Below are 12,397 nucleotides of genomic sequence, written 5' to 3'. Positions count from 1 at the left end.
ATACTTCCATTCAATTCTACATGTAATTGATTTGTGGTCGCTAGCACCCAGTTCCTCTGAAACTTCTAAATTATTAACAAGGGATTCATTGTTTGCCAGAACTAAGTCAAGCAGGTTATTACCCCTTGCAGGTTCTGTCACAAACTGCTTCAAAAAACAATCCTGAACTACTTCTAAGAAATCGTATGATTCTAAATTCCCAGTCAAGAAATTCCAATCAATATGACTAAAGTTAAAGTCTCCTAGAATTACTACATTATCGTGCCTTGTGGCCCTAACAATTTCCTCCCATAGTAGTCTCCCCTGGTCCCTATCTAAATTTGGGGGACGGTATATCACACCTAAAATTAATTTTTCATGTCCCTCTGAAAATTCTATCCAAACAGACTCTGTATGTGTTACTTCAGACTTAATACCCGTTTTTATGCAACAGTTCAAGCGATCTCGGACATACAATGCCACCCCACCCCCCTTCCCGATACTTCTATCTACTTGGAACAATTTAAAACCCTGAATGTGACATTCTGCAGGCATGTCCCGACTTTTTGAATTAAACCACGTCTCAGTAATGGCAAATACATCTATGTTACCTGCACTAGCAACTAGTCTCAACTCGTCCATCTTATTCCTAGCACTGCGACTATTTGTGTAATAAATATTTAATGACCCTCCTATCTCTTTACCCTTTCTGCTCCTTTCTGTTATTCCACTAAACCTATTACTGTCATTGTCAATTAGTGCCACTGGCTTTCCAATATCCTCCTCATTTTGCCTATTACTAGTTCTCCTAGTACTCATGTTACTACCCTGCGACTTCACAGTTTTCCCGCCAAAACCCATACCACTAACTATTCCTAGTTTAAAGACCTAACAGCTCCCTCCACTGCGTTGGCCAGTGCTCCCACCCCACACCTAGACAAGTGAACCCCATCCCTGGCGTACATGTCATTTCTGCCATAGAAGAGGTCCCAGTTGTCAATGAATGTTACCGCATTTTCCTTACAGTATTTGTCCAGCCAGCAATTGACACCAATTGCTCTGGACAACCATTCATTTCCAACTTCTCTCCTTGGCAAAATGCCATATATGACAGGTTTCCCACCCTTCTTCCTAATTATCTCTATTGCTGACCTATACCTGCTAATCAGGTCCTCACTCCTACGTCTGCCAACATCGTTGCCTCCAGCACTGAGACAGATAATAGGATTGCTGTTAGGTAAGACACATATGCAACAGTTAGACAACTTTATTCCGAAACGTTTCGCCTACACAGTAGGCTTCTTCAGTCGAATACAGAAAGTAGGCAGGAACAGTAGAGATGTGAAGACGATGTAATCAGTCCATCACCCTTAAAGTCGTAGAATTTGAGGTTGTCAGTCCCTCGGCCTGGAGAAGTTCAGTTCCATAGTCAGGAACTATCTGAAGATTAAGCGACAGTGCGGAGACTTAAATACTGTCGGAAGGAGAGGTGCAGGGTAGTAGTAGTAGTAGTAGTAGTAGTGAGAGGCAACTGAGAGGTCATGTCCCTCTCAGATCCAACCCTTCTCACTTGAAAAGCTTGTCCAAGGTGTTTTCTGTACCAAGATGCCACGTGTTGCAGTGTCTGACAAGATGAACATCAAAATGGTATACAATACCGACAGGTTGTTAGGTAAGACACAAATGCAACAGTTAGACAACTTTATTCCGAAACGTTTCGCCTACACAGTAGGCTTCTTCAGTCGAATACAGAAAGTAGGCAGGAACAGTAGAGATGTGAAGACGATGTAATCAGTCCATCACCCTTAAAGTCGTAGAATTTGAGGTTGTCAGTCCCTCGGCCTGGAGAAGTTCAGTTCCATAGTCAGGAACTATCTGAAGATTAAGCGACAGTGCGGAGACTTAAATACTGTCGGAAGGAGAGGTGCAGGGTAGTAGTAGTAGTAGTAGTAGTAGTAGTGAGAGGCAACTGAGAGGTCATGTCCCTCTCAGATCCAACCCTTCTCACTTGAAAAGCTTGTCCAAGGTGTTTTCTGTACCAAGATGCCACGTGTTGCAGTGTCTGACAAGATGAACATCAAAATGGTATACAATACCGACGAATAAAGTTGTCTAACTGTTGCATATGTGTCTTACCTAACAACCTGTCGGTATTGTATACCATTTTGATGTTCATCTTGTCAGACACTGCAACACGTGGCATCTTGGTACAGAAAACACCTTGGACAAGCTTTTCAAGTGAGAAGGGTTGGATCTGAGAGGGACATGACCTCTCAGTTGCCTCTCACTACTACTACTACTACTACTACTACCCTGCACCTCTCCTTCCGACAGTATTTAAGTCTCCGCACTGTCGCTTAATCTTCAGATAGTTCCTGACTATGGAACTGAACTTCTCCAGGCCGAGGGACTGACAACCTCAAATTCTACGACTTTAAGGGTGATGGACTGATTACATCGTCTTCACATCTCTACTGTTCCTGCCTACTTTCTGTATTCGACTGAAGAAGCCTACTGTGTAGGCGAAACGTTTCGGAATAAAGTTGTCTAACTGTTGCATTTGTGTCTTACCTAACAACCTGTCGGTATTGTATACCATTTTGATGTTCAATAGGATTGCTCCCATTACCTCTCATGATGTCATCCAGACGGCTAACAATATCCTTCATCCCAGCCCCAGGAATACATACTCTCTGCCTCCTACTCCTATCCTTCAAACAGAATGCCCTATCCATGTACCTAATCTGGCTATCCCCAACAACAACAATGTTTTTACCTTCCTTGGCGTCGTCCGTAGTGATGCTCCGAGTAGTCGACTCACATTCGCCAGGTAGCATTACACCACTTGTAGAATTCGTCATGATGTTCTCGATGGTCTTCGTTGGGGTTTCTAGGGATGTCTCACTCACGTCTGCCAATGCTTCCTTGGTGCTCGTTGTGGCATTCCCAGTAGAACACTCACATTCGTCAGGTAGCACCGAGAATGAGTTGGAAGTTTCCACGGCAGTCTTCTGGTTTCTCGTTGTTTCTGCCTCTCCAACCGTTTTCTTAATCTTCAGCTTGGTTCCATGTTGCCCGGCCACTGACCAAGCTCCCCTCTTAACCTGGGGACTCACAACAGGTGGATTACTACGAATCCTCTTGTTCTCCTCCGTTAATCGCCGTATCTCCAGTTTAGCAACTCTGAGTTCTTCTCTCAGCTGCTGGTAAAGCTGCTCAAGAGAGGGCATCCTGGTTCAGATTCACAGAGAGCACACAAACAGGTCTTCACAGAGCTAAGTCACTGAGGAGACGTAGCGTAGAGCCTCCAATTCCCAGTGCTTGCAATTTTGCCAAGAGGTCCAGGTGCCACACTAGGTCGACAGCACCAGCAATGTCCAGTGCTACCACACAGCTGACTTTGGATTCATCCAGTGACTGGTGTCATTTAGTAGAGAGGTTTAACAATAGATCAGCAGCAGAGTAACCTTACCTGAAGCCATATTGACGGTCACAAAGTAGTGACTGGTTGTCAAAATACTCTGTCATTTGTCTTGAGGTTGTCTCAAGGATCTTGCCAGTGATTGACAGGAGTGACACTGGTCTGTAGTTGCTGATTTCTGCTCTTCTCTTCTATTTGTGAACAGGGACTACATTTGTCTCTTTCCACAGAGACGGCCATTTACACTGTACTAAGCAGTGCTGAAAGATGCGAGTTAGAGGTGCTGCTAGCTGGTCTGCACATCTTCTCAGCAATCTTGGGCTCAACTTGTCCGGGCCCACAGCCTTTTCTTGGTCAAGCGATTTAAGAAGAAAATGCACTTCCTCCTGCCTTACTGTCACCACTGACAGTTTTGACACAGTTCTTGCAGCTAGCCAAGGAGGGTCCCTTGCTGGATCAGGAACTTGCATTTTGGTAGCAAAGTGTTCAGCAAAGAGGTCCACTTTCTTTTGACTACTATTAGACGTGGTCCCATCCTGTTGATTTAGAAGTGGAATGAGTTCATCAGGCAGGTAACCTTTTCTGTCCTTGCCCAGGGACCACCAGGTTTTGGAGCCTACTTTACATGATGATTTCTTTTTGTGTCCACCTACCACTTAACGATGGGCCACTTTTGAACTTCATCCATATGCCTAAAGGCTTGCCTGTGCAAGTTCCTGTTATAGGTGGTAGGATGTTTCTTATACGTTCGCCATGCTTTGTACTTAGCAGTAGCAGCCTCTCTACAACGAAAGCCAAACCAAGGCTGATCTGTAGGCTTCGTCACATATTGCCAATGAGGAATGTGTTCTTGTTGTAGATTAAGGATGTGTCCAGTGAAGGCTTTCACTTGGTTGTCAACATCCCTTGGAGAAGAGCATTCCAATCGGTGGTGGCGAGCTCAGAGCAAAGGGCTGGCCAATTACCTCTTTCCCATAGCCAGGTTGTGCGTGTGGACTCTCTCTCTCTCTCTCTCTCTCTCTCTCTCTCTCTCTCTCTCTCTCTCTCTCTCTCTCTCTCTATCTATCTATCTATCATTCTCTCTTCCCCTCCCTCTCCCACAGCCTTCTCCCTCACCCTCCTCTCTCTCTCTCTCTCTCTCTCTCTCTCTCTCTCTCTCTCCTCTACCCTTTTCCCTCAACCCCCCTTCCACACACACCCTGAAAATACATAAGCTTCTCTCTGTGGTAAAGTGCATAAGATTCTTTCTGTGGTTAAAAAAAATGGTTTACCCACGAGGGCAGAGAACCAGAGGTTGGGTGGATGAACCCGGGAGGGAAGAACCTGAGAGGGAAGTATGGGAGTTATAGCTCAAAAAAAGGAAGAGTGGGGAAGGAAGATAGAAGAGCTTGGCAAGAAAACGGAGGAGAGGATAAGTGAAGAGAGAAGGAAGTGGGGGCTACAAGTCTTAGCAGCAGAAGCTAAGATACAGTATTTAGAAGAGGAAGTAAAAACCTAAAACAGATTAGAGAGACAAATGACAGTACAAACACGACATCAGGAACTTCTATATCAGTCACAGACAAGGGGACAGTAGGAAGAAAAGAAGATATGCCATATGCGAAGGCCCTATCAGACTGAAGTGGGACCAAGGAAAAGACGAGGAGTACACTAAGATCAAATGACTGGTTTGAAGGCAATGAAGGTATGCCATATGCAGAGACTCCAACAGGCAACTGCAGTAGCAAGGAACAGCTGATCATGAAAGACAGTTCACTGAGCATAGAGGTTTCAGCAAGGGCAGGGATGGAAGTAACTAAAACATCTCAGAGGATGCAAAGGGAGACACAGTGGGAGGAGGAAAGGGAGTGGTCAATTATTGTCTATGGGCTCCAAGAAGCCAAAGGAAAAACATACAATGAAAGAAAACAGGAGGAGGAAAGATTGAAAGTATCATGAAAACAATAGGAGAGGGTGACATGACCCAGGTGACAAATTTTTGGAGAATTGGGTGGTTTGTAAGTCGAAGTAAATGGCCTGTCAAAGTAATTTTCAAGGAAGAATCAGCTCAAACCAGGATTCTGCAGAAGAAAGCATGACTGAGGGACAAACCAGAGTACTGGAAAGTGTACCTTGATTACCACAGAACACAAGAAGAAAGGATGATATTGAAAGTGAGGGTACAAAGATGAAAGGAGGAACGAGAGGCAATGATGAAGATGAGGAGAACCCAGACCCAGGAGGAAGGCAAACACACCCCCTAGAAACTCCCACAGAAGGACTCCAACCACAACAACCCTAATGCAACAGAACAATATAAACCAAAACACACACACTGTTCCTTCTGCCCTCAACCCCCACATCACAACCCTCACCCTTACAGCTGCCCCCTATGGGCACTCTGACCCCACCCCCCTCATCACAAACCCCACCCATACCACAACCCCCACAGGCCCCCACCAGGGCTCCCACTCCCCCAGTGCCAATATTCTCCGAAGACCACAGTGATAGAAAAGAAGCTGAAGGTTTTGGTACATGAACGCCGACGGAATGTGGCACAAAAGAATAAGTGAGAAATCCTTAGATATCATATCAGTCACAGAAACGAAACTCACTGAGACAATAACAGACTCAACCTTCCCACCGGGATATCAGATCCTGAGGAAAGATAGGAGTAGAAGGGGAAGAGGGGATGCACTGCTCATAAAGAACCGATGAGGATTTGAGGAAATGGAAGGCATGGACGAGATTAGAGAAAGGGACTACATAGTAGGTACAATTCAGTCTGGGGAACATAAAGTAGTCATTGGAGTGATGTATAACCCACCACAGAACTGCAGGAGGCCAAGAGAGGAATACGAAGAAAACACCAGAGTGATGGTGGACACACTGGCTGAGGTGGCAAGAAGAGCTCACTCGAGCAGAGCAAAGTTACTGGTTATGGGCGATTTCACCCACACGGAGATCGACTGGGAAAGCCTGGAGCCACATGGGGGTCCTGAAACATGGAGAGCCAAGATGATGGATGTGGTACTGGAAAACCTCATGCTTCAACATGTCAGGGACACTACCAGAGAGAGAGGAAGATGAACCAGCAAGACTGGACCTTGTGTTCACCCTGAGCATTTCGGACATTCAGGACATCACATATGAGAGGCCCCTTGGAGCTAGTGATCACGTGGTTCTGAGTTTTGACTATATAGTAGAGTTACAAGTGGAGAGGATAACAGGAATTGAATGGGAAAAGCCAAACTATACAAGGGAGGACCACAAAGATATGAGGAACTTCCTGCGGGAGGTTCAGCGGGACAGAAAACTGGTAGGAAATTCAGTAAACGAGATGATGGAATGTGTAACAACAAAATGCAAGGAGGCAGATGAAAGGTTTGTTCCCAAGGGCAATATAAATAATGGGAAGACAAAAGCGAGAGTTTGGTTTACCCGAAGGTGTAGGGAGGCAAAAACTAAGTGCACCAGAGAATGGAAAAAGTACAGGAGGCAAAGGACCCAGGAAAATAAAGAGATTAGTCGAAGAGCCAGAAACGAGTATACACAAAAAAGGAGGTAGGTCCAGCAACAGTACAAAAACGACACAGCATCGAAAGTCAAGTCTGACCCGAAACTGCTGTATAGCCACATTAGGAGGAAGACAACAGTCAAAGACCAGGTGATCAGGCTGAGGAAAGAAAGTGGGGAACTCACAAGAAACGATCAAGAGGTATGAGAGGAGCTCAACATGAGATTTAAGGAAGCATTTACAGTGGAAGAGGAAGGCCTTTGAGAGGACAGAACAGAGGGTGATGCCAACAAGGAATATACCAACAGGTGTTGGGTGACATACACACAACTGAGGAGGAGGTGAAGAAGCTGCAAAGGGACCTTGATACTTCAAAGGCAATGGGTCCAGACATCTCCCCATGGGTCCTTAGAAAGGGAGCAGAAATGCTGTGTGTGCCACTAATCACACTCTTCAACACATCCCTTGAAACTGGGCCTACCTGAGGTATGAAAGACGGCAAATGTAGTTCCCATTTTTAAAAAAGGAGACAGAAAAGAGGCACTTAACTATAGACCTGTGTCACTGACATGTATAATATGCAAAGAAATGGAAAAGAATATCAGGGGAAGAGTGGTGGGGTACCTGGAACGGAACAGGAGTATAAACGCCAACCAGCACAGGTTTATGGAGGGCAAATCCTGTACCACAAACCTTCTGAAATTTTAAGATAAAGTAACAGAAGACACGAGAGAGAGGGGTGGGTTGATTGTATCTTCTTAGACTGCAAGAAGGCCTTCATCACAGTTCCTCACGAAAGATTAGTGCAGAAGCTAGAGGATCAGGCGCTTATAACAGGAAGGGCACTGCAATGGATCAGAGAATACCTGACAGGGAGGTAACAACGAGTCATGGTACGTGATGAGGTATCACAGTTGGCACCTGTGACGAGCGGGGTCCCACAAGGGTCGGTTCTAGGACCAGTGCTATTTTTGGTACATGTGAATGACGTGATGGAAGGGTTAGACTCAGAAGTGTCCCTGTTCGCAGATGATGTGAAGTTAAAGAGGAGAATTAAATCCGATGAGGATCAGAGACCTGGAGAGGCTGGAAGTTGAAGACCCAGATGAGTCAAAGGGATGTTAGGAAGTATTTCTGCATAGTCAGGAAATGGAATAGCCTAGCAAGTGAGGTATTGGAGGCAGGAACCATACATAGCTTTAAGATGAGGTATGATAAAGCTCATGGAACAGAGAGAGAGAGGACCTAGTAGCAATCAGTGAAGAGGCGGGGCCAGGAACTATTACTCGACCCCTGCAACCACAAATAGGTGAGTACACACACACACACACAAAATACCTGCCGGGAAGATATCAGCGAGTCATGGTACGTGATGAGGTGTCAGAGTGGACGCCTGTGACGAGCGAAGTTACACATGGAGTCAGTTCTAGGACCGGTGCTGTTTCTGGTATATGTGAACGACATGACAGAAGGAACAGAAGTGTCTCTATATGCAGACAATGTGAGGTTAATGAGGAGAATCAGTCGGAGGAGGAAAAGGCAGGACTACTTAGGGAAATAGACAGGCTACAGACATGGTCCAGCAACTGGTTCCACCAAGTGCCAAGTCATGAAGATCGGGGAAAGGCAAAGAAGATCGCAGAGTACAATTTAGGTGGGCCAAAAACTACAGACCTCGCTCAAGGAAAAGAATCTTGGAGTGTGTATAATACCGAGCATATCGCCTGAGGCGCACATCAGCCATATAACTGCTGCAGCATATGGACGACTAGTGAACCTAAGAATAGCATTCCGACATCTCAGTAGGGAGTCGTTCCGGACCCTGTACACCGTGTACGTCAGGCCCATATTGGAGTATACAGCTCCAGTCTACAACCAACACATGGCCAAGCTCATCAGGAAACTGGAGAAAGTGCAAAGGTTTGCAACGAGACTAGTCTCGGAGCTAAGGGGCATCTCCTACCAGGAGAAGTTAAGGGACCTGGAGGTGACTACACTGCAACAGGAGACTACACTGCAACGAGACTAGTCTCGGAGCTATGGGATATCTCCTATCAGGAGAAGTTAAGGGACCTGGAGGTGACTACACTGCAACAGAGTATGATAGCGTTGGTGCTGTGGCACCAACGCTACCATACTCTGAAAAAACTTTCCCTATTTCACCTGTTGCTGCCCGTGCAATATTGCACAGCTCCTGATGACGCACTGAGAAGTGTGAAAGTACTTGAACTAAAGATTTCTACACACCGTGGCTTGTCTTGTATATATATATATATATATATATATATATATATATATATATATATATATATATATATATATATAAATATATATATATATATATATATATATATATATATATATATATATATATATATATATATATATATATATATATATATACCTGGAGTTTACCTGGAGAGAGTTCCGGGCCCGGTCTGTGACCAGGCCTCCTGGTGGATCAGCGCCTGATCAACCAGGCTGTTGCTGCTGGCTGCACGCAAACCAACGTACGAGCCACAGCCCGGCTGATCAGGAACTGACTTTAGGTGCTTGTCCAGTGCCAGCTTGAAGACTGCCAGGAGTCTGTTGGTAATCCCCCTTATGTGTGCTGGGAGGCAGTTGAACAGTCTCGGGCCCCTGACACTTATTGTATGGTCTCTTAACGTGCTAGTGACACCCCTGCTTCTCATTGGGGGGATGGTGCATCGTCTGCCAAGTCTTTTGCTTTCGTAGTGAGTGATTTTCGTGTGCAAGTTCGGTACTAGTCCCTCTAGGATTTTCCAGGTGTATATAATCATGTATCTCTCCCTCCTGCGTTCCAGGGAATACAGGTTTAGGAACCTCAAGCGCTCCCCGTAATTGAGGTGTTTTATCTCCGTTATGCGCGCCGTATATATATATATATATATATATATATATATATATATATATATATATATATATATATATATATGACACTCTAATCCACTGGACCCTACGATTCTTAAAAGTAGCGCATCCAGCGGAACTGGAGGTTGTACTCGCTACCCAAGGACACACGATAGTGTGGATGACTCTAGGATAATTTCATTCTTGTCCCTGTTTTCGTATAGTCCGGTGGATTAGGGCGTCATGTGTTTTTGCCCACCATGAGGCAAGCCAAAGCAGCGTGGATTCGAGTCTTTGTCTAGTGCAGTGTTGTTATTGATCAATACCACTCGTTCGTGGTCACAATAATATATATATATATATATATATATATATATATATATATATATATATATATATATATATATATATATATATATATATATATATATATATATATATAGGGAAAGAACCAGCTCTTGGCCACTACTACCGCTACTACTCCTGGCAAAAAATAATGGAAATTTTCGAACCACACATTTAATGAAAATAAATATTTCGGTTTATGTAAATAAAAACTAATGTATGTATAGTCCAACAAATTTAACAGTGCAACAGATAGGCTTAAAACTCAATTAACCGACCAACAGTGACATTCATTTGCAGCTTCCCCCAGAGTGATTTATCTCCACAAACAAACTCTCACACTCATGTATGTATACGTGGCAAGATCGAAAAGAATTTGTCTGTTATTTCTTCCTGACAAACATAAATGCAATTACGGCCCCGAAATATATTTTTCATATATATATATATATATACATATATATATATATATATATATATATATATATATATATATATATATATATATATATATATATATATATATATATATATTTATATATATATATATATATATATATATATATATATATATATATATATATACAAAACGACATGGGTTCGAATCCTCGGCTAGTCGCAGTGTTGTTATTGATTCAGTACCACCTGTTCGTGGTTACAATAATATAAAATACGGCTCGTGAAGGCTAGAACAAATGGGGATTAGAATGAAAATAGCTCAGAGGCACCCACACCGCGGTATGTCCCCGGATCAAGGTAAAACACCTAGCTCTTAAGGGTGCTTAATTCTTGTAAGACTGTGTGGTCATGTGGGTTACAGTGTCATGTGTGATTTTCGGTCACCATGAGACGGGCCAAAACGACATGGGTTTGAATCCTCGGCTAGTTGCAGTGTTGTTATTGATATATATATATATATATATATATATATATATATATATATATATATATATATATATATATATATATATATATATATATATATATATATATATATATATATATATCTTTAAACGTATAAGAGAAAACTGTAGTACTTAAATTTAAATTGCTAACTGACCAAATTTACCTATTCGGCACAACATATATATCACGAGTCACTTCAGCCGCTCTACACCAACGTAGAAAGGCCGCTCATTACTCAATTACTCATAGGGAAAACACGATAAATTTTTCTCCATTATTCTGTAGAGGTCGTGGAACATCAGCTGATACTTTGCATAGGCCAGCAGATATGTCTTAAACACAATTAACCTCGAAAAGACTTGGCAAAGTCATCATCTCCATGGCCATTGTTGATGTCCTGTCCTGACCCTTTCCTCGTAATTCTTGATGTTGGTGAGGGGCTCTTGATTTAGGGAATTGGATCTGTGCTCCAGTTCCCCGAATTAAGCCTGAATGCCTTCCACATATCCCCCCCCCCAGGCGCTGTATAATCCTCCGGGTTTAGCGCTTCCCCCTTGATTATAATAATAATAATAATAATTTCCTCGTAATTGGCACCGAAGCAATGCGACCCAATGTTGTTTCGGGCAATTCAAAGCAGTTACCTGAATCTCTGAGATATCATAGTGTCTTTGCAAGTTTGTTTTGTTGTACCTTTGCACGAAGGCTGCAGCATTTCGAATGTTAAAGCCCGGCTGCAGTTCATTTACATTCACACTCCTTTGTCATTTGCATTCTGTCCATCATTAGTATTCGTACCAACAGTATACTCGTTCATACCACTGCTCAGCGGTAAATACTTGTTGGACAGCTAATAATCCACGCTGCTCTCAGACCAACAAGAGTATCGACGACACACTATCAACAGGTAGCTGAAAGGGACCTTTAACTTGCTGATGCTAGTCAACAACTTGTGGCTCATGTTGAACACTACCTCGGCTAGCACCAACTTTTGTTACATCATTGTCATTTTTATTCCGATCAGACACACACCCGGTCTGTAAATATCCCTGGTCCCTAATGAACAGAAATAAACAGAGATTTTCTGCACACTTTTCACGATTTCTAATACCCTCTCCCCCCCCCCCCAAAAAAAAAAAAAAAAAAAAAAAAAATTGGTATTGGTACGTAAAAGTCTCCATGAATGAAAGTTATATCATCTTCTATTTCCCGTTCTCAGATAAAACTGAAGTTTAGAGCTTACATTTGACCAGGTGAATCCCTAAGCCTATACCAAGTCCTTACTTCACTTTCGCTCTTTGCTTTCTTAATCACATACATTTTTAGCATCTATATAAAAAGTACATGACAGCCCACAAAGTTCCTGTAATGATAACGTA

Source organism: Cherax quadricarinatus, chromosome 36 (assembly GCF_038502225.1).
Source record: "Cherax quadricarinatus isolate ZL_2023a chromosome 36, ASM3850222v1, whole genome shotgun sequence".
Taxonomy (NCBI): Eukaryota; Metazoa; Arthropoda; class Malacostraca; order Decapoda; family Parastacidae; genus Cherax; species Cherax quadricarinatus.
This window is presented reverse-complemented; position numbering follows the sequence as displayed.